The sequence below is a fragment of the Carettochelys insculpta genome, chromosome 1 (genome assembly GCF_033958435.1).
Source record: "Carettochelys insculpta isolate YL-2023 chromosome 1, ASM3395843v1, whole genome shotgun sequence".
Taxonomy (NCBI): Eukaryota; Metazoa; Chordata; order Testudines; family Carettochelyidae; genus Carettochelys; species Carettochelys insculpta.
The window spans coordinates 25,860,954-25,882,761 of record NC_134137.1 but is presented as its reverse complement, the minus strand read 5'-3'; the positions used below and the strand labels follow the sequence as shown (position 1 = coordinate 25,882,761).

The 21,808-nt window shown below is 42.3% G+C and overlaps 1 protein-coding gene across 1 annotated transcript in view; it reads left to right on the top strand.

Moving 5' to 3' along the window:
* The window catches only part of DLG2 (discs large MAGUK scaffold protein 2), a 1,656,639-nt gene that overhangs the window by 2,308 nt on the left and 1,632,523 nt on the right, over positions 1 to 21,808 (top strand). The gene's annotated exons all lie outside the window — the stretch shown is intronic.

The window sequence follows — 21,808 nt, the reverse complement described above, 5'->3', positions numbered from 1 at the left end:
TCTTGCTCTTACAAATATTTAACATTTTGTGAGAATAGTGGATTTAGACACAGCTTTGGTAAAGCGCAATTGCCAGAGACCATGTTAGCAAAATTGGGGTAAATATTTATGATTACTCTGAGAACTTTTTTTGCTGTAAACGTTTTTCTGTGCCTTGAAAACATGGGACAGTAATTTAACGTGTTAATTTAGGTTACAAAAGGTGCAGATAAAAGAATGGCAAGTAGATGAACTGCATGAGAATAGTTATACAGGGATTTTGTCATGGCACACCCAATGCATGGAATAAAGAACTAAAGTGAGACTTCAAAACAAAAAAGCAGTAAAGTAGCACTTTAAAGACTAACAAAATAATATATTACATGAGCTTTCATGGGACAGACCCACTTCTTCAGACCAGGGGTCTGTCCCACAAAAGCTCACCTAATATATTATTTTGTTAGTCTTTAAAGTGCTACTTTACTCCTTTTTTGTTTTGTTAGTATATAGACTAGCATGGCTTTCTCTCTGTTACTAAAGTGAGACTTCTTAGTAGTATATAAACACAGATAACTTTAATACAAATCAAAATTAATTTCTGTCACAAAATACTTTCTTTTACCCCCTCTTCCATGTTTCATAATTTCTGGTGTAAATAATTGTTAAACTCTATAAAGTGTTTTACAAAAATACCGCTTAAAGTTTTACTTTGATTATGTTATGGATGGAGATTGTAGAGTAGAAACAAAGTATCAAAGGTGTAAAATTGTTTAAGAATATTAGTCACTGATTTAGATAATTATATTTAACTTACTGTAATATACATAGGAATATTTATGGAGGAAAATAATGCCATCATAATGTCCTTTTAAATCATTCTGTTGTGCTGTGAACACATCTTTTATTCCACTCTGTGGCTTACATGCTATACTTGTTCACAGTAACTGTGTTAGTCTGTATCTTCACAAAGCAAAGCAACTAATCCTGTAGCACCTAAAAGATTAACAATTTATTAGGTTAATGAGCTTTTGTGGGTAAGACCCACTTCTTCTCATTACATAATAAATGAAATTGTTAGTCTTTAAAGTGCTGTAGGACTGCTTGCTTTTTTCACAACAGGTGAGTTAAGCAGTGTCATTTTAATGCTAAAGCCTTAGCTCGGAATTGTACATTTTTCAGTATGGACATCTTTCTGAATTGGGTGTTGAAGAGTAATTCAATTACACTATATTCATTTGATGCTAGAATTACTGGGTGAAATTCCATTGTCTTACTCAGATCATCAAATTAGATGATCATAATTATCCCCTCTGGCCTTAAATACCTATGAATCTATAATTTCCTGCCTTTGTTTCAAGGTAGCCTTATTCAGATTTTTAATGTAAAATATTCCTGTAAAATCTTAATTTTTACCAGCTATAAGAATATATATTTTTATAATTTTAAACATACAACTGGCACACCAAAATGGTTCTTCTAGTACAATTTAGCCTAATTTAGTACATCAGTTAGTGTATGAGAGCTGTCAGTGTGAAGATACTTAGATTTAAATGTTAAAAGTTGTAAAAAGGTGAATAGCTGTGTACAGAAGGGGATTAAAATGTTAGCAAACCAGATACTTTATTTACCATGTCTCTGAGTTGCTTAAATTTATAGTCTATGATAATTACAAAATGTAATTAAAGGCACACTGTCAACCTGAACATCTCTCTTCTGTAGGAAATTTGTGTATTTCTTATTATTACGAGTAATAATGGGTGAGAGATGAGGGCTTTTTCCCTCAAGCTTTGCAGTTAATTTTCTTTGTGCCTTAGCATTTTTATAGTCAGTTTCACTATTTTATTGGTAGTCAGTTTAATTGCTGGTCTTGTGCAGCAAGGATTTCATATGCTCTGTCTCTGGGGAAAACACATTTGTGTACTTTCCCTGGGCTCTGCAAGCATGTGCATTCTGGTAGCAGCAGCAATAGTACTGAAAGTGAATAGTCACAGGATGCGTCTACACTACAAGCTAAAATCAACTTTATTAAAATTGATTTTTTTTAACACTGGGCTTTATAAATTGAAATTTAAGCATCCTCACCTTCCTACAGGCTCCCCACAAATTTGATTTATTGCTGCCACATGCAAGTTGCCAAACATGGACTGTTTCAGAAGTGTATTTTGGGAGCCTATCCCACAGTTCTCTGAGCCCCAAAAAGCATTCTGGCTATTTTCACTTGGGCAGCATGGGAAATGCCCCCAAGGGGCCGTGGGTATTTGATGAGATTTTCCTAAGTTTCATTTCCCTCATTCTCCTGCCATGTTATGCAAGCATCCCTTTTTTCCCAGGTGGAATCTTGCTTGTATAGATTATTTGGCTTTTTGTAAAGCAGGAGATGGGAGAAATAGCAAAATGGTTAGAGCATTGCCCCCCCCCCCCCCACACCCAAATCTAGGGCTGTGAGTTCAATGCCTGATGGGGCCATTTAGGGATATAGAAGGCAAATGGATTTAAACAAAAATCTGTCCAGGATGTTGTTGATAGGTCCTGTCATGAGTTGGCCAAAGTATGAAGACAGCAGAGAAGAAGGTTTAGAAGAAAGATTTTGGGCTTCTCAACTGACAGGTTTTCAAAACAGGATGCAAAAGCACTGGAGCACATGTAGAAGAAGTGGAGGGGCTGAGGACAGAAATTCATGTGGCTATACTACAGCTTTTCAACCTGCCCTGATTAGGAGGTAGCTCATAGCTTTTCCGCTCTACCACCAAACTGGAGAATGAACTGGGACTCAGGGCAGATCTAAACAATAGTTGTAAGATTAAGGCTTGGATCTGAATTTAGACCTCCTTGTAAAGAAGATCCCCAGGACAAGAATTTTCTCTCAAAGGCCAGCCATCCTAGTGACACAGTTTTTTTCTTCCCTTGAGAGAGTATTTTCAGTGTTTTTCATAAGAAGGTCTTCCCAGTTCAGATCAGTGATCTGGAATGGATTAGCCCAGAACTCCGAAAAGAAATTCTGTATCGCTGAAGGCCTGAGCCAAAACTTATTAAAATCAATGGAATTCTTTTAATTGAATTCAATGGCCTTTGGATCAAGCCCACGCTGAGGTAATTCTAAAGCTAATAATGTTGACTTCAGTGGCTTTTGGATCAAGCCCATACTGGGGTATTGCTCTGTCACATTTATTTTTTGATGCTCCATAATATAGAAATGTGTGTCTGAGTACACGCAGGCGTTACACTGAATGTCTGCCCTATCAACTTTCAGTGGCACTTCCTGTGCCTACCATGGTGACTATGGGTAATGGGGAATCAGAGTTTGATTCCAGAGAGGGAGCCTGAGAAACACCTACCACATCCAAGGAAGGCAGCCGGTATGCAAATTACCCACTCCTGACCCGGGGAGGTAGTGACAAAAAATAAGACAGGACTCTTTCAAGGCCCTGTAATTGGAATGAGTACACTTTAAATTCTTTAATGAGGATCCATTGGAGGACAAATCTGGTAATTCTGACTCCAATAGCATGTGTTAAAGTTGCTGCAGTTTAAAAGCTCATAGTTGGATCTTGGGAGCAAGCTGGAGGTCTGCCGTGAGGCGAGTCACTTAGCCGAGTATCTTAGCCATCGAGGGAGACTTCCCTTGGGTGGCTCCAGGAACCTCACCATGCACAAGCTGCCTAGCAGCATGTTCAGCACATCCTTTTATTGATTTGGGGTCAAGCCACATGATGCAGCTGGGCATGGGAAAGTTCTGGACTGCATGGTGTCTCTTGGAGAGAAAGGAGGGGATTTTGGGGACAGGACAAATTGTAAACAGCTGAAAAGAAGTTCCTCGGCCTCTCATACAAGCATGAGCCCCACCCACAGCCTAGCTGCCATGTGGTGGGTGTGGGGGGGGGGGGGCAGTGGCTGGCGCCAGGTAGTGCAGAATAAAAGGCAGCTAGCAGAGATAGACACAGAACCACAGACCCCATAACTATGCTAATAGCAAAGAAAGAAAGAAGTTTTTCAGCCTCTCATACAAGCATGACCCTACAGCCATGGGCTTCCAGGTGCCAAACTGAAGCAGTCTTCCTGTTACCTAATTTCTGTGCACCTAAGAGCAGTGGAGATGGAAGAAGCTGGAGGGGAGAACTGTGGGGCACATACAGGACATCTCTGGAAGCTAATTAATTTGATTTAAAGACATGGCGCTTCCACACTAGTCTTTATTTGGAATTTTAGACTTGACTTGAACAGTATACCCGTCAGGTTCTGATGATATTATGATATCGATATGATATCAATTTTAGTGCTCCATAAGTTGAGCTAATGGTATTTATAGTGAAGACAGGCACTTGGTACAATCACGCTAAATGCCTTAACTTCGATTTTATCTCATAGTGTAGATGCAGCCACCGAGAGGTAGCCATGTTAGTCTGTATCTTCACAAAACAAAAAAGCAGTCCTGTAGCACTATAACGACTAACAAAATAATTTATTAGGTGATGAGCTTTCGTGGGACAGACCCAGTTGTCCAGATCTGAAGTGAGTCTGTCCCACGAAAGCTCATCACCTAATAAATTATTTTGTTAGTCTTTAAGGTGCTACAGGACTACTTTTCTGTTTACTGAAAGTGAATGAGTTATCAGGGAGATATGTGAACAGAATGGATAGGGAAAGAGGTAATCCTAGCATGTGTTCTGCTGGTTTTGCGCCTAACCAAAATGTCCTTTAGAAACCAGCAGACAAGTAGAATATCCTGCACGTATTTAGAAAGAAAATAATTAAAAAAGTCCTGACATTCCATTATTACGAGGCTGTATTGGAACATTAAATTATTTGAAATTAGTCACTTTCCACTTGTGTTCCTCTTTAAAGGGCAAGGAATATATTTGAAGCTTTACTCTGGAGGGAGCACTACTTTTTCACCTCTATACTTCAAACACAAATGTTGACAAAACTTTTATGCCTGGCTTTATCTTTTTAAAATAGGTAATCATTACAGGGCTACCTTTTCAAAAGTAGTCTTATTAGCTAATTCAACCAGTGTGAAAAATTTAGGCTATTTGTAGTTAGTAAAAATACTTAATTAAAATAGCTGAACAACAAGCTGGTGTGTTTTGGGTGAAATAAGACAAGCCAACCACTGGTTTTGATCCATTTTATGTTGGTATATGATTGTGTGATGGATTGTGTGAAATGAGTTGGTGGCTTCAGTTCACTCCACAAAAGATAAATGTCCACATGGTTGAGAAGAAGCAATTGGCACCCTTGCTATCAGTCTCAACGAAAAAGACCAAAGAGTGTAATGGTCCTGAAATATCCTCTCATAGTGTAAAGTACTTCCTTCAGCCAAAGGATGAGACTGTTTTAGAGATATTTGCACTGTTGTAAATATTCTGATGAGTTCAGTTTCTGGAGCTTTCCATTTCTCACATTTCACTGGCTCTAAATACACATTAAAATGAAAAGCACATCAAATGCTCCTCATTACCAACCATGTTTATTTGTGGGACATTACGCTTTAGATATTATGATTGCACAAGCTTATATAGTGACTAAATGTAGGCCTTTATTGTGTACTACACTTTAGCAAATGTAAATTAGAAATAATGAAGTTAGATGTAAAGCAAAAATACTATTTACAAATGTATATTGCCCATTGCTATCCCAAACAAGGAGATAGTGCTGGTGTTGTGGTGTATCTTAAAGGTGACCTAATGACAAAATAATATACACCCTTGTTAGACTAAGGGAACACTTATCACAGAACATAAAATCAGCTTTTCATATTCCTTTTGGAGTCCCTCAAGGTCATACCATCTGGTTCCAGCAAAGAGTGAGGGCCTATATTTACTTCTGTATTTGCCTGACCTTTAGATATATTTACAAAATAGACTAAAAACGTGAAGCTCAATTACTTCTTTCTATGACATCGCAACACTTGAAATAGCTTGCTTTATTATGTAGCCAGTCCATAGGGACTCTTCTAAATAAATTGTTTTCCAAGAATATTTTTTTAAAATTTTGCTTATATATAGAATGCTTTTTAATATATTCCATATTAAACAGATCAGGAAAAAAAGTGGTTAATATGAGCCTCCACTGTGCTAACGCAGGGCCTGCTGGTTATCACGTCTAAAGGTGTGTTTTAGTTATGGGTATTTTTAGTGGAAGTCATGGTCAGGTTGTGGCAAATAAACAAAAATTCATGGCCTATGACCTATCCATGACTTGTGCTATATATCCCTAATTGAAATGGGATTGGGTGTGCTGTGAAAGAGGGAGCTCGAGGAAGCTGCATGTGTTGGTTGGGAGGACTGTGTATTGGTGCTGGGCCCAGGACTCTGACAGTTGCTGGGGTGGGCTCAGGGCAGGTGGGGCTGGATGGTTCCTACCTGGCTCTGCCAGCTCCTTGAAAATAGCTGGCATGCCCCTGCAGCTCTCAGGGGTAGGGTAGGCCTGATCGACTCTGCTGCTCCCACCACAAACGCTGGGTCCACAGCTTCCATTGAACAGGAATTGCAGCCAATAGGAGTGTCAGGGGCAGTGTGCAGGGAAGACCTCTTGGGCTTCCCTACCCTAGGAATTGTGGGGTTATGATGGCCACTCCTTGGAATCCCTCCCAAGGTAACTGCCACCCTGCACCTGACTCTGCTACACTAGTACTGAACCCCCCTCCTAACATCCTAACTGCCTCAGCAGAGGCCACTGTGGCTGGCCCAGGGGCTTTTTGAGCTGTACTAGCTGCTGCAGAAGTCACAAAAGTCACCAGAATCTGTGACTTGTGTGATAGACACACAGCTTTAATTATATCAATAAACAATTAATTTTGTGGTGTAACATATAGCATTGCTGGCTTATGGCATGACATCCTTTTAGAAGAAGAGAGCTAAAAATAAAGATTGAACTTCAAATCTTTTACATCTGATTGCTTAAAGTTTGGCTTCTAAATACATATTTTAGATATCTAAATAGATATACTCTGGTTTTCACAAGGTCTGAGAACAGCAGCTGCCATTGAATTCACCGGGAGTTGCAGGGATTGGTATCTTTCAAAATCTGTGTAGTGACAGAAGCTGCTACTACTACTACTAAAAAATTCTGTGTATGAAATAATTGCAGGAGTAGACATAACATATAACAAATATTTGTTACATAAATTCATAGGGAGAAGCAGCCTAAACCAAGCAGGCACTGGACTAGATGTTAGAAGACTTGGGGACTTTTTTCAGCGTGGCTATTGTTTTGCTTTGTGACATGACACTGAAACTCACGGGCTGTGTCTACACTAGCAAGTTCTTTTGAAAGATCCTGGGGAGCAGCTACACACAAAAAGCATTCTTTCAAAAGTACATCTAAAGGATGTGGTGCTCCTTTTGAAATCGCTCTTCCTTCCCCATTTCTGGAAGAGTATCCCCTTTCAAAAGCTTCTTTCCAAAGAAAATGTGTGTAGATGCTTTGTAAGCCCTTTTTTTAAAAAAAGCAGTAGTCCTCATTGGGCCTGATTTTTCAGTCTCTGGCCTGTTCTTTCAAAAGAGCAGGGTCTTTGTGGATGCTCTCTTTCTGAAGAGCAGATGACTCTTTTGATCCATTTTTTTGTGTGTGGATGCACTTTTTCAAAATATGTTCTTTTGGAGAACTTCTGGAAGGGCTTCTTTCGAAAAATCTCTGTAGTGTAGACATAGCTATTGTGCTTTAATTCAGTGGCTCTCAACATTTGCATATTACTGTAGCCCTTTCAAGAAACTGATTTTGTGTACTCCAAGTTTTGCTTCACTTAAAAACTATTTACTTATAAAAGCAGACTTATAAGTATCATAGCATGCTGTTAGTGAAAAATTGCTTACTCTCTTTTACCATATAAGTATAATATAAACCAATTGGAATATAAATATTGTACTTACATTTTAGTGTATAGTGTATAGAACAATATAAACAAGTCATTTGTACAAAATTTGTTTGTACTGACTTTGGTAAATTGATAAACTAAACAGTAATAAATCACCAGGATGATGGTATTCACCTAAGAGTTCTGAAGGAACTTAAATATGAAATAGCAGAACTACTACTGTCATTTAGATCAGCTTTTATACCAGATGACTTCAGGGCTACGTCTACATGAGCCCCAAACTTCAGCTCATAGGAATAAGGGGACTTCGATGTAGCCGGGGTCCTTTCGAAAAGGAGCCCTGTCAGGACGAGACGCGTGGCACGTCAATTTCGAAGTGCCGCGGCCACCCGCATGCTAATGAAGCGCTGAATATGCATTTCAGCGCTTCATTAGTAAACTTCAAAATGGCCATTTGCGTGACCATTTTGAAGTTTGGGGCTCGTGTAGACATGGCCCAGGACTGCTAATGTGACACCAGTTTTTTAAAAAAGGTTCCAGAGGCAATCCCAACTATAACAGACTTAACTTTGGTACTGGGCAAACTGTTTTAAGTTATAGTAAAGACTAGAATTATCAAAGGTGATTTATTGGGGGAAGGTTCTGCATGGTTTTTGTAAAGGGACATCCAGTCTTACGACCTTAGTCGAATTATTTAAGTGGATCAACCAACAAGTGGACAAGGGTGAACTGGGTTATACAGTGTACTTAGATTTTCAGAAAGGTCCCTCCCCAAAAGCAAAGCAAGTTTTCATGGAGTAAGAAGGAAAGTTCTCTGAAGGACTATGGCAACCTTTTTTGAAAGGACAGTGCTATGTGGAATTCTCTGTATTATAATAATAGTCAGCCAGGGAAAATTACCGTTAACTACACAAAAGATTGCTTCTAAAGTAGCATCTGCAAACAAGATTTCAGTGAGTTTTAAGTGTAAGTTGAAGTTAGAAACATCTAAATTATTCCCTTAAGATTGTTCTGGAGAAGGAAACCATGTTGAGGTTAAATTACAGGACTGATTTTTAGACCTTATTAACCCATTAGTTAACTGATGTAAATGCTAGGAAAAATAATAATTCAGTACTCCAAGACAAAGTGGATGAATCCCTGTTTTAAATGCAAAACTCAACTCAACCTTCTCTGTGGAACTGTGAACCATACTTTTGTAGGAACCTGTTCATATGAAGACAAAAATCAAGCACTCAGATGCTAAGTAAAACTCTATTGCTTTCACATAAGTTAATCAGGAAGTCCAAGTGATAAGGAAACACAGCTGTGGATTATGTGCCTTTCACACAGCATCACACAGCTGTTGCAGTCTCTGTGCAACTACTTCTAGGTGTTCCAAATAATAGGCTGCAAAAAGAGGGAGTGAGTCAGCTCAGGCCAGCAGTGGTAGAACAGCAGCTGTAATTTACATTTAAAGCTGATGCAGTTAATATGGCTAATTGCCATGTAAACAAAGTTGCTCTGAACAACATTAACTGTATAACCACACTCTATGAACTGTCAGATTGTACAAGACCAACAGTATCAAACGTTGAGTTTTAACTCCTATTTCAATTGTGTGCATAGTTAGTCTTAGACAGAAGACAAACAGGATAGTGCTTTTTAAATCTATGTGGCAACATTCTTCCCTTCTTCACAAAGAAGCATGCAAGGTAAAACTTTTCAAGGGAAGACTTTCACTTTCATTTTCTGATCTCACAGATCTCTTACATTCACCAAGGACAGGGCTTGTGGTACTACAGTGCGGCTTATGTGCCAACAGACATACATAGGTTGGAACTCTCTGGAAAATAACTGGCCTAACACCATGGATTTCTATCTGCTAGTTTTCCTCCCTGTAGGGGTCACAGCTTTCTCCACTGCACTGATAGAATGTCTTGTAGGTCATGCTGAGTTTAGCTCATGCCACCTGTGTGTATCATGTGACTCCAGAAGCAATCACCTGGTTCAAGTACAGCTGCTCAGCATTTAATTCTTCTGTTTTATTCCGACTGTTGAACTCAGTGGCACAAACAAGGTATCACAGTCAGATTTTGATTAATCTCTGGTGTGGGGTGAGCAAAACAGTTAATTTTAGTAAGATTTTCAGGAATGATCATACAAGCCAGGAAAGAGCAAAGAAGCTGGAAGCATTGGTTTCACTGGACCAGTGAGCAGTGCTTAAAATGAGTTAAGTGACTCAAGACCAACTAACTGAAAGCCAGAGATGAGAACTCCACCTGCTTGTTTTATGAGGATGCTGAGTGGGTACTGTATTGTATGCTGATCCAACAATGGCTAATGATAGCTTTGTCAGCCAGGATTCTGACCTCAGAATCTAGTATAGGACTGGAAAGGAGCCAGTAGGTGCTGGCTGAGACTTCTGAAGTGATTCTTATATTCACACTGGTCCCTAAACAGGCTTTGCTGCCAGAACAGCTGCAGCATATCTTGGAACCCTAGTTGAAGGAGCTTTTTGAGGCTCTCCCTTGGGAGGAGCAGCCTGCTGTGAAACTAGCAGCCACAACCCAAGAGGTAAAAGCAGCCCATGAGCCTGGTAAATTCCTGGCTCTGTGTTATCATTAATATAGGAATGGGAGGGATTTTGAAGTTATGCTCCAAAATTTATTACATGCTGCTAACAGCAATGTGTATTTGCTAATGGCAGATTATGTGTCAACATGTTGAAAGTGGAGACTGGAAAGCTCAAATAACAATGAAATAAGCCTTTAAACTTAATTTTTAAATCAAAACCCACACATTGTTACAAAGATTCACTGGGGTATCTAAAGAAAGAACCCATCATTTTAGTATGTCAGGACATAAAATGGGCCACATGACTACATCATGAGCCACCAGTAAACAGTGAACTGTACCGTCTGGTGGCAGGGAGTCTACATGTAGTTCCTGAGTGACAAAAATAATGTCCACAGTACAGCTGGAGAGTAATATGTATTCTAGAAATGTGCTGGTGAGTTTCTGGCTAGTTTTTTGAGGGTCCACGTTATTGTGTGTGAGTAGCTGTGTTCACAGTAAGCTGCATCAGAAACCAGAGGGAGGTAGTTATCTGTGTGGATGCTAATATAGCCTTTTCATTTCCCCAGGAATTACGAAACAATCCTGAGTCCTGATAGCTGCAAAATTCCTGTAGTAGGAATTTCAGATACATAGGCAAATTTTGGGGAAGAGCTCCTTTTTCCTGGTTCACCTCTCTAGGTTACTTGCCCATTCTTTTTGTAGATGTGGGGCACAGTCAATGACATTATCGTGGGTTTGAAAATCTCTGTGGCATGCAAGACTGGCTTGCTAACAGCAGGTTGGAATAAAAGGTTTCTTGCCATTCAAGAACCTCCAAAATTATGTCTTTCAGAAAGTGGAATTCCTGAAGGGATAGAGAAGGATTAAGTAGTAAGTTATCCTCTCCCCACCTTCAAAAATATCAAAAGTGAGGTGTAATTTTTAAAGAAGAAGAAACTGTAACTTTTAAGAACATAAGAACATAAGAATGGCCATACTGGGTCAGACCAAAGGTCCATCCAGCCCAGCATCCCATCTGCCGACGGTGGCCAATGCCAGGTGCCCCAGAGAAGGAGAACAGAAGACAATGATCAAGTGTTTTATCTCCTGCCATCCATCTCTGGCCCTTGTTCTGAAGGCTAGGGGCACCATACTTTATCCCTGGCTAATAGCCATTTATGGACCTAACCTGCAAAAATTTATCAAGCTCTTTTTTAAACCCTAATAGAGTCCTGGCCTTCACAGCCTCCTCGGGCAAGGAGTTCCACAGGTTGACTGTGCGCTGTGTGAAGAAAAATTTCCTTTTATTAGTTTTGAACCTACTACCCATCAATTTCATTTAGTGTCCCCTAGTTCTTGTATTATGGGAAAAGGTAAATAATTTTTCTATATTCACTTTCTCCACACCATTCATCATTTTATATACCTCTATCATATCGCCCCTCAATTGCCTCTTTTCCAAACTGAAAAGTCCCAGTCTCTCTAGCCTCTCCCCATATGGGACCCGTTCCAAGCCCCCAATCATCTTAGTCACCCTTTTCTGAACCTTTTCTAATGCCAATATATCTTTTTTGAGGTGAGGAGACCACATCTGCATGCAGTACTCAAGATGTGGGCGTACCATAGTTTTATATAGGGGAAGTATGATATCTTTTGTCTTATTATCGATCCCTTTTTTAATAATTCCTAACATCCTATTTGCCTTACTAACTGCCGCTGCACACTGCGTGGATGTCTTCAGAGAACTATCCACTATAACTCCAAGATCCCTTTCCTGATCTGTCGTAGCTAAATTTGACCCCATCATGTAGTACGTGTAATTTGGGTTATTTTTTCCAACATGCATTACCTTACACTTACCCACATTAAATTTCATTTGCCATTTTGCTGCCCAATCACTCAGTTTGCTGAGATCTTTTTGTAGTTCTTCACAATCTGTTTTGGTTTTGACTGTCCTGAACAACTTGTTGTCATCTGCAAACTTGGCCACCTCACTGCTTACCTCATTTTCTAGATCATTGATGAACAAGTTGAACAGGATCAGTCCCAGGACTGACCCCTGGGGAACACCACTAGTTACCCTCCTCCATTGTGAAAATTTACCATTTATTCCCACCCTTTGTTTTCTGTCTTTTAACCAATTCCCGATCCATGAAAGGATCTTTCCTCCTATCCCATGACCACCTAATTTACATAAAAGCCTTTGGTGTGGGACCGTGTCAAAGGCTTTCTGGAAATCTAGGTATATTATGTCCACTGGGTGCCCCTTGTCTGCATGTTTATTAACCCCTTCAAAGAATTCTAATAGATTAGTTAGACACGACTTCCCTCTGCAGAAACCATGCTGACTTTTGCCCAACAATTCGTGCTCTTCTACGTGCCTTGCGTGTTTATCATTGCTCATGCACTATGATTTTTCACTGGGATTAAACACAGTTGTTCTCATGGAGCTTTTGGAAATGGAAATGTTTACAGTATGGTGAATCTCAGTTTTATAACGTATTATTTTTTGGCTTTGAGATTCTACAAGGCAATTTTCCTTGTGGATGCACTGAAAATATTTTTAAGTACTGAGACAGTAATCCACTGTTTGATGCCTTCTTTTAGGACCTCCAGCTTCTGCTGGTTCTTCTCTCTCAGCTGCGTGGCCACACTCCAGCAGGTCCTTCGAATTTAGAACTGTCATGGACTGGTCCAAGTGGAATCATTTCCATGATATATTTATGGTGGACATCCTGGATATGGCCAAAAAAAGGGGCACTACCAAGGGGAGAAAGCAGAAAGGGCAAAATTACAATGTGTGAGGAGGCTTGTAGTGAAGTTTCTGATGCAGGAACATTGTCTGGGGAAAGAAGAGCACAGCAGAAGGACCCTGTTCACATATCTGCTTTTGCTTATGGCTGAAAGAGCACAGGCTTGTGTTGTAGCTGTACTGCATCCTGAGTCTCGTACACAGTATCATGTTCAGCCTTGGAGCCCTGAACAATTCCATGGCTGGCTGGCCCATGCAACCAGGACTCAGCAGCAGCTTCTGCATAGGGCAAATGTATCCCCTGTGTGCATCAACCCTGTATGCAGGCTTCAAACTCTTGCAGGCCTCCAAGTCTGTGCAGCAGTGCCAAGTATACACTAAATCAGTGGTTCCCACACTTTTCAGCATCACACCCCCTTTTTGGTTTTTGAGAAACCTTCACGGCCCCCGCCTCCTCTTTGCCATCGTCCAACCCCCCCGTTAGCAAAAAAGTCAATTCATACCCCTACAAGTTGAAAGGCAAAAATAAAATAATAAAAATCACATTTTGTGGTATGAAATTAGAAATTTAAACATTTTTTATGCAGTGGTCTTCAATCTTTTTATACCCAATCTTTTTATTCACTTTTTCAGTATCAGGGCAAGCCCCAAAATCCCACTACTTTCTTGAGGCGCTGCCCTCTCTGTTACCCTCCTCTCCATCATTTGCTGTCCCCAGCTCTTACTCACTCTCACTGGGTTGAGACAGGAGGTACAGTTCTGGGGTGGGAATGAGGGGTTTGGGTGTGGGAATGGGTGAAAGGTGCAAGGTCTGGGATTGAATTTGGATGCAGGAAGAGGTGGAGAAAGGCTGCTGGCTCAGGGTGAGGCTCCAGGCTGGAGAGTGTTGGGGTCAGGTGAAGTATTGGGGTGCTGAACAACCCACAGGCTTGTGGCTGTGAGGGTACAAGAGTTCAGGTTGGTGTGTATGAGGGGCTCAGGGCAGCGGGGGTGGGAGTATGATGCGCTCAGAACACAGATTTGCAGTGTGTGGATTATGCAGTAGTGTTGTGTCAGATGACTGGGGATGTGAGAGGCTCAGGACAGGTGGTTCTGGTGTATGAGGGGCTCAGGACTGAGGTGTGTGTGTGGATACAGGGGTGTTATGATGCTGTGGCCAGATGGGGGTTGGCCTCAATTGGGGGCTTGTTGTCAAGGCTTCGTTTTAAAATAAAATAGGTTCAACACAATCCTTTAAGCATTGTCTTTGTTTAGGGGAGGGGCAGGGAACCTGTTTTGGGCCAGGGGTCACTGACCCACAGAAAAATAAGTCAGGACCACATGAGTGAGATGCAAAGAAAAAAACAACAACAACCCTCCAAGGCCCTCCTAAGCCACACTAATATGACCTCAACTGAGACACCTCCCTCCCCTGGCACCCCAGTCCCACAGAGGGAGGGTAGGTAGGACTGAGGTTCAGTGCCTTAGGCCAGATTAATTCTTCTGTGGGTCCATGGTTAGTGGAATTTGTGGGCCCCTCTACACTCTGAGATGGGGCCAAAATGATGGATCCAGTATGTGAGACAGGGCTGCTGGTGAGTTGGTGCCAGCTCCAACTGGTCAGGCAGGGCGCAGGTGCCCTGGGGAGCAAGGAGCAGTTGGTGTGGACCTGGGGCTCCTCCCACCCTCACTCCCCATGCAGGAAGGCAGCAGGCAAAAGGAAATCTCCAGCAGGCAACAGACCCAGCTTTTCAGGCTGAATGGGGAAGGGACGCAGCGCACACAGTTCCAGAGACACTTGCTCTGGCATGCAGCAGATGGGAATAAGGGGACTTTGAAGTAGGCGTGGTCCTTTCAAAAAGGAGCGCCGTCTGGACGAGCCGTGTGGCGGCGAGCTGTGTCAATTTCGAAGTGCTGCGGCCGCCCGCATGCTAATGAGGCGCTGAAGAAGTATTTCAGTGCTTCATTAGTAAACTTCGAAATGGCCATTTGAATGGCCATTTCAAAGTTTGGGGCTAGTGTAGACACAGCCGTAGGGTTTTAGTGTGCTAAATGTACATTTAACTACCATTCTGTACCTGCTGAGTGTATGATTAAGCTTTCTTTAGAAAATTGAGATCACAAATACCTTTTTAACTAATTAATGGTATTTTCTGGTACTGTCTGTTTTAGCTGTGTGACACCATCAATTGTTACATGGGAAATGCAGATCTCTGATGTAGGTCTAGACAGAATTGATTTTAAATATGTATCAACTATTTTTGAGATGGCCCTAGATAACTTTATTTTAGTTTATTAATTGCATGTACTCCTCAAAAATATGCACGGGACACCAAACATGAGAACGATTGCAAGGACTTTAGAGAACTGGATTAGAGTTCAACATGCCCTTGATAAATCAGAGAATTGGTCTAAAATCATCAAGATGAAATTCAATAAAGACAAGTTGAAAGTACTATTTAGAAAGGAAAAAGTTAAATGGACAGATATAAAATGGACAATAACTGGTTAGCCATAGCACTGCTGAAAAAGATCTGAGAGTTGCAGGAGTTGAATGAGGCAACATGTTGCAGTTCCAAATGAGTCTAAAGTAATTCTGGGTGTATGAGAGTCAGAGTTCGTAGAGTTAGACTCTCTTTTGGCTTGCATAGGTTGAACTTCTCTAATCTGGACCTTTGTCATCTGGCAACCTCTGTAATCTGGCATGATTTTAGTTAGCTGGATGATGATTTATGGGTGTGTCTGAGTTTCCTGTGGGACCATAACATTTGTTTACAGCCTCCAGTCCTGACTCTTAGTTCTGTGCTGTTGTTTAGCTCTAATTTACCCCTACGGCCTGGCCTATGCTAGAGAACAAAGTTGATCCCAGATACACAATTCTAGTTATGCCATTAGAATAGCTACACTCAACGTATCAGGATCAACTTTGTTCCCTGGTATAGATCGGGGCTCTTCGGGCTTCACTATAGTGTGGAGTACCAGGTTCGATGGCCGAGCCCAGGGACATTGATTTACAGATGCAGCAAAATCAAACTCCAGGGGATCTATCGTGGCACGTTGAATGTGCCGTAATTATAGACGTACCCTAAATGTCTTCTAAAAGTCCTGTAAGCAGCGCAAGAGTTACTAATGTGCTGCATTCCATGGTCTGATAAATTCTTTTGTCTGGCACCAATCAGGTCCCAAGGGTGAGGTTCAACCTGTATTTAATGTTTTAATCGAATATGTTAACTTAAAAAGTAGTTACTTTAACATACAAGCTAACAGGGAAAAAATTAAAAAGATAGGCATTTTGAAGCATTGGGAAGTTAAAAAGTTCCAGTATGGAGTGGATGTTATCCAATATATGCTTGTGGAAAGATGAATTTTTAATTGGCCCGTTTTATGCATAAGATGGATGTTGAAGCCCAGAATTTTTGGAATTTTAGGTTTGTTTAATGTAGTGTTTGGATTTGCTTGAATTTGTTTTCATGGTAATCTTGAAGTAAAATTGGTTTGTGGCAGTCTTAGGCTATGTCTACACTATAATATAAAGTCTATTTTAAAGCACTTACCTCGATTTTACAATGTGACTGTCTGCATTGTGAATACCATTAGGTCGATTTTAAGGAGCACTAAGGTTGACATTCTTGTGTTGACCATCCAATGCGCCATAATGCCAAGTTTGAAATTAAAAGATCGGATTAATGGTAGTGCAGAAACAGCATTACTTTCAATCAATTTTATTGGCCTCCAGAGGCGTCCCAAAGGTATCCCACAATGCCCCACAGTTGTCTGTTCTAGCTGCTTTCACTTCCATTGCTCTCCAAGTATTCAGGAAGTAGGTAACAGGAAGCTTGGGAATTTAAATTAGGTAACAGGGATTTTAATTCATTTCCTTTCTGACCAGTGTGTATAGCATACCTCACGAGTGCAGCTCAGGAGCCATCCATCGCATTGCATCTAGCCATTGCATCTAGCCATCTTGCCATCACGAGTGCTCAGGGTTCTTCTGATCTGAGCTCTCAGGATCACAAGAGAGCTCCAGCATGGAGCCATAATGAGATCCTGGATCTCATTTCTGTTTGGGGAGAGGAATTTGAGCAAACTTGAGCAAACTGCAAGTCAGCAAGCAAAATGCTGACATTTATGACAAGATTTTGCGGGGGATGGTCACAGAAGATTATTCCCGGGATACTCAGCAATGCCAGGTAAAAGTAAAGGAGCTCCAGCAGCGCTATCATGAGGTCCAAGAAGCCAGCTAGGAATCTGGGTGATCTCCCAAAACATGTCAGTACTATGAGCAGCTGGACACCATTTTTGGGAGGGACTCAACCATAGTTCCCGATCTTAACTGTGACTCTTCAGGAGGCCATACTTAGGAGTGTGGTGGGATATGAGAAGGGGAGCAGGAGACAGAGGCCGATGAAGAGGAGGACACAGTCAGTCATCAGCAGGTGGCTGATGAAGCTGATTCTGGCAGCCCAGAGCTCTTCATCAACCTTGATCTTGAGCCAGTCTCCGCCTCATCGACACTTGAAGTTACAGCGTCTGGCAATGGTGCAGAAGGCTCTTCTGGTGAGTATTTTTTTAGAATGCTACAAGTGAGTTGCATCTGGGTTAAGGTATAGGTTTACTTCTGGGAGCACATTTTTTAAACTGCTACAACTGGGTTGTGGCTCAGGCGTGGTGGGTCTATGCCCTTTAGAATAGTTTGTTAGTATTTCTGGGGATGGAGCAGTTATCGTTTTTGGAGGTCTCCGTAAAGGTCTCAGCCAGGTACTCTTATTTTTTGCATGAGGTTTTTCTGGAGGCCTGAATTACTGTGGCTTCCACAGTAGGACACCTTTCCATGGTAGGCAGCCGGTAAGTAGTCTGGTATTCTGGTGCTACACAGCATTCTGGCAAATTTTCGAACCCTGTGCTCACACAGCATGAGCATATTTTCTTTTTCACTTTCTGTTATTCTTCAGAGGCAGATGTCTCTTATTGCAGCCTAGAAGCAGCACAGGAATTTTGATTAGACTTTTTTGCACTGTTTCCTGACCATTTACATTTCTAAAAGGACTGCCCTGCCACATCATGTGTCTGGTGGGCTCTCTATCTCCCACTTCTGCATGGCTAGCGGGCTCACCTGGCTTTCTCCCCTTCCACCATGCTGCTGGCTTTTTCCTGTCACAGGATTGCTGAGAAGGTGTAGAGAAACTTTTTTTGTGCACTTTACAGTTTACAGGGATGACCACCACTGAGTCCTCCGTGCATCTGGATGGATCGATCCCTCCTCCTCGCCATGTGGCTGCCGGGCAATGTAGATCCTGCTCCTGGACATGTCCAGCATGGGCGTTCCTCACTTTGAATGTCCACATTACAGGGATTTGTTTCAACCCCTCTCCCCATTCATAAACTGCCAAGATCTTACCATGTCCACAGTGAAATGGATAAGTAATAGCGTCTGTTCTGAAGAGGCTGATTTAATGTCATCCTTCAGAAGCCAAAAGTAGCCTTGGAAAACAAAAGTTGTGGTGATTGTCAAACAGAGACCCATTCATTCTATGAGTCAGCACTTTGTGTCAAATGTAAAAATTGTATCTATATTTTGACCTTCCCTATCTTCAGCAGGCAGTGTCAGTGGGTGAGATGAGTTTCCCACGAGGAGGAGGAAAAAAGATCTGAACAGGATGTTATTCTGAAGCAGCTGGAGAAGGCTGAGAGGGAGAGAGCCAGAGCTGCTTCCAATCAAAAGTGGACATAGCAATGGCGACAGAGCATCCTGCAGTGTCACCAAAGTGTGTTCAAATACAGGAAAGAGGACTCAGCAGAGCTCCTGATGACTGTCAGGGAGCAAACCGAGATCCTGTGTTCCTCACTGGAGCTGTGGAGAGACACCTTCTGCAGGACTCATTATGCAGACTCTACACCATGTTGCCCGGCCTCCCCTGGTTATGGCTTGACACACACACACACCCTTGTTGGGGACCCCAGACTCAGTGGGGTAGGTCAAATCTCTTGCACCACTTCCAATACCTCTCCATGCTGCAAAAGGCTCACATTCCACTACATGTGATGCCAGGATTCCCTTCTTTTTTCTACCCCTTAACCCTAACCCTCCCACCCCAAAATAAAAAGAATGTTTTCTTGAAAACCACAGTGGTATTTATTGGTTCACATAGGGTGGAGAGCACTTGGAGGTTCATTCATAAAGGTCAAGCACATATAAGGAATTGGAGTGGTGTCACAATATTTAAATGCACCAGAATCATGTGGCTGTCTGCTTATTCATATAGTTACTTTTCAAAGCCTCCTTAATTGCCATTGCTTCTGCGTGTACATTGGTGAATGCCCTTGTGTCCAGCTGTGCATAAGCCGTGCTCATGGAATCTGCCTCTTCAGTCCAGGCTGGCATGAAATTATCCCCCTTAGATTTGCATATGTTATGGAGAATACATTGTGCTGCAAACACGGTGGGGACATTGGTTTGGGAAAGGTCCAAATGGGTCAAGGGGCACTTGAATTTGGCTTTTAAATGGCCAAAGGTACATTCCACCACCATTCTGCACCTGCTTAGCCTGTAATTGAAGTGCTCCTGGCTGAGGTCCAGGCTGCCTGTGTATGGCCTCATTAGGCAAGGGAGCAGAGGGTAAGCGGGGTCACCAAGGGTCACTATAGGCGTGTCTACATTGCCAAACTTGATTTTCTGGTCTGGGAAGAAAGTCCAATGGAGGAGCTGGATTTCTAAAGATGCATGTTTCGTGCATCTTTTCCAACCATCCCACATAGATGTCTGTGTAAGGACCTTTGTGATGATCCACCAATGCCTGGAACACCAGGGAGAAGTACCCCTTGCGGTTAATGTATTCTGAAGCCAGGTGGTCTGGGGCTCTGGTGGGGATGTGTGTTCCGTCTATTGCCCCACCACAGTCAGGAAACCCCATGGCACGAAAGCCATCCACTATGTACTGGACTTTTCCAAGAGTCATAGTTTTCTGCATCAGATGGTGACACTTGGCATTGGCTATATCCATCACCATGGCCACCACTATAGATCTGCCTAGCCCGAATTGATTTCCCACTGACTGGTAGCTTTTGAGTGTTCCAAACTTCCACAGAGCAATTGCCACTCGCTTGTGGACAGTCAAAGAAGGTCTAATTCTGGTATCGTTGCACTTCAGGGAGGGGGACAGCAAATCACGAAGTTTCATGAAAGTGGCCTTGCACATGCCAAAATTCTGCAGCCCTTGCTGGTCTTCCTAGACTTCCAAAATAATGTGGGCCCACCCCTGTGAAGTGCTTTTACGTCTCCAGAAATGACATTCCACTGTAAGCAATACATCCAGGGAAGCCAGCAGTTCCACATTCCTGGTCTCCATTTCTTCAGTTTCATCATCAGATTCATCCTCTTCCTCCTCAGCTAACTCATCCTCCCTCTGACTTTGTCTAAATAAATACTCCATGATACTTCAGGAAGTGGTCATAACACACTGTGCAACAGCTGTAAGTTGTTGAGGATCCATGCTCGCGCCACATAGCAAAATGAGCCAGGGCCAGGATTTGGGAAAGTGGCCTGAAAAAAGCATGAAATCAATTGGGCCAGCTCTTTGTTTTCCAACAGGGGTGAGGGTGGATGCTTTGCGTTCTGGGATGGTAAGATCAGACACCCACAAACACTTGCGGCTCATTTTTTCTCACAAGTCACAGGCACAAAAAGCCAGAACGCAACAGGGTGACAGGCACTGTGGGATAGGAACCCACAATGCATTGCTCATGCAGTTGAACATAGGTAAGAGAATGGAGACATATTAAGTTGACTTTTTAAACATTTGTGGAAAGTAAAAGTTGACTTTTATAAAATCAGTTTTGTTTCGTAGTGTAGACATAGCCTTAGGAAAGAGTGACAATTGCTGGGCTGTTTCATTATCAAACATTTATACAGGAAGGTACTTGCTGGTATTTATTTTGGCTGCTAAAATGTAAACTGTCTAATGATGGGAATATTCTCATCCCACATAACCTATAAATCCGTTCTTTTTGAAAACCAGCACTCAGCCTTTTTTTGTGATCTAGTGAACATATTGAACTTCAACTGCTGAGGTTTGTGTTTAATTTGACTACATATTATGACAGGAATGCCTTTCTGAACAATTGAGGTGCAATCCAGACAATCCTTCCCATGCCAATATTACAGTAAACCCTCAAATGTGTGATTTTGAGTTGCTCTTATTTCGCATTAATGCGAGTTAAGCGCAACTCAAAATCCCACCCCCCACACAGCCCTGTCTCAACCCCCCACAGCTTCACAAGGCTCTGGTTTACTCCCCAGCCCCACTCATCACTAGCATAGGGCTTGGGCTAACCCGCCCCCACCCCCCATGCCTGGCTGTGGCTCTGGCTCACTACTCCTTAAGCATGACTCTGGCTCAATCCCTACACCCTGGCCCCAGTTCAAACCCCCTGCTGGCTCACCACCCAAGCATGGCTCCAGCTCACCACCCCCGCTTGCAGCTCTGGTTCTACCTCCCACCCTGCCCACAGCTCCAGTTCAACCCTCCCCCCCCAACTACACACGGCTTGGGCTCACCACCCCCATGCGCAACTCTGGTTCAGCCACCATGCCTTGGTTCAACCTGCTGCATGTGGCTCTGGCTCAATCCCCCTGCTTGCAGCCCCAGTTCAGCCCCTCTGGCCCCAGTTCAAACCCTGCTGTGGCCTGGCTCACTACCTGAGCACAGCTCTGGCTCACCATCACTGTGTGTGGCTCTAGATCAACC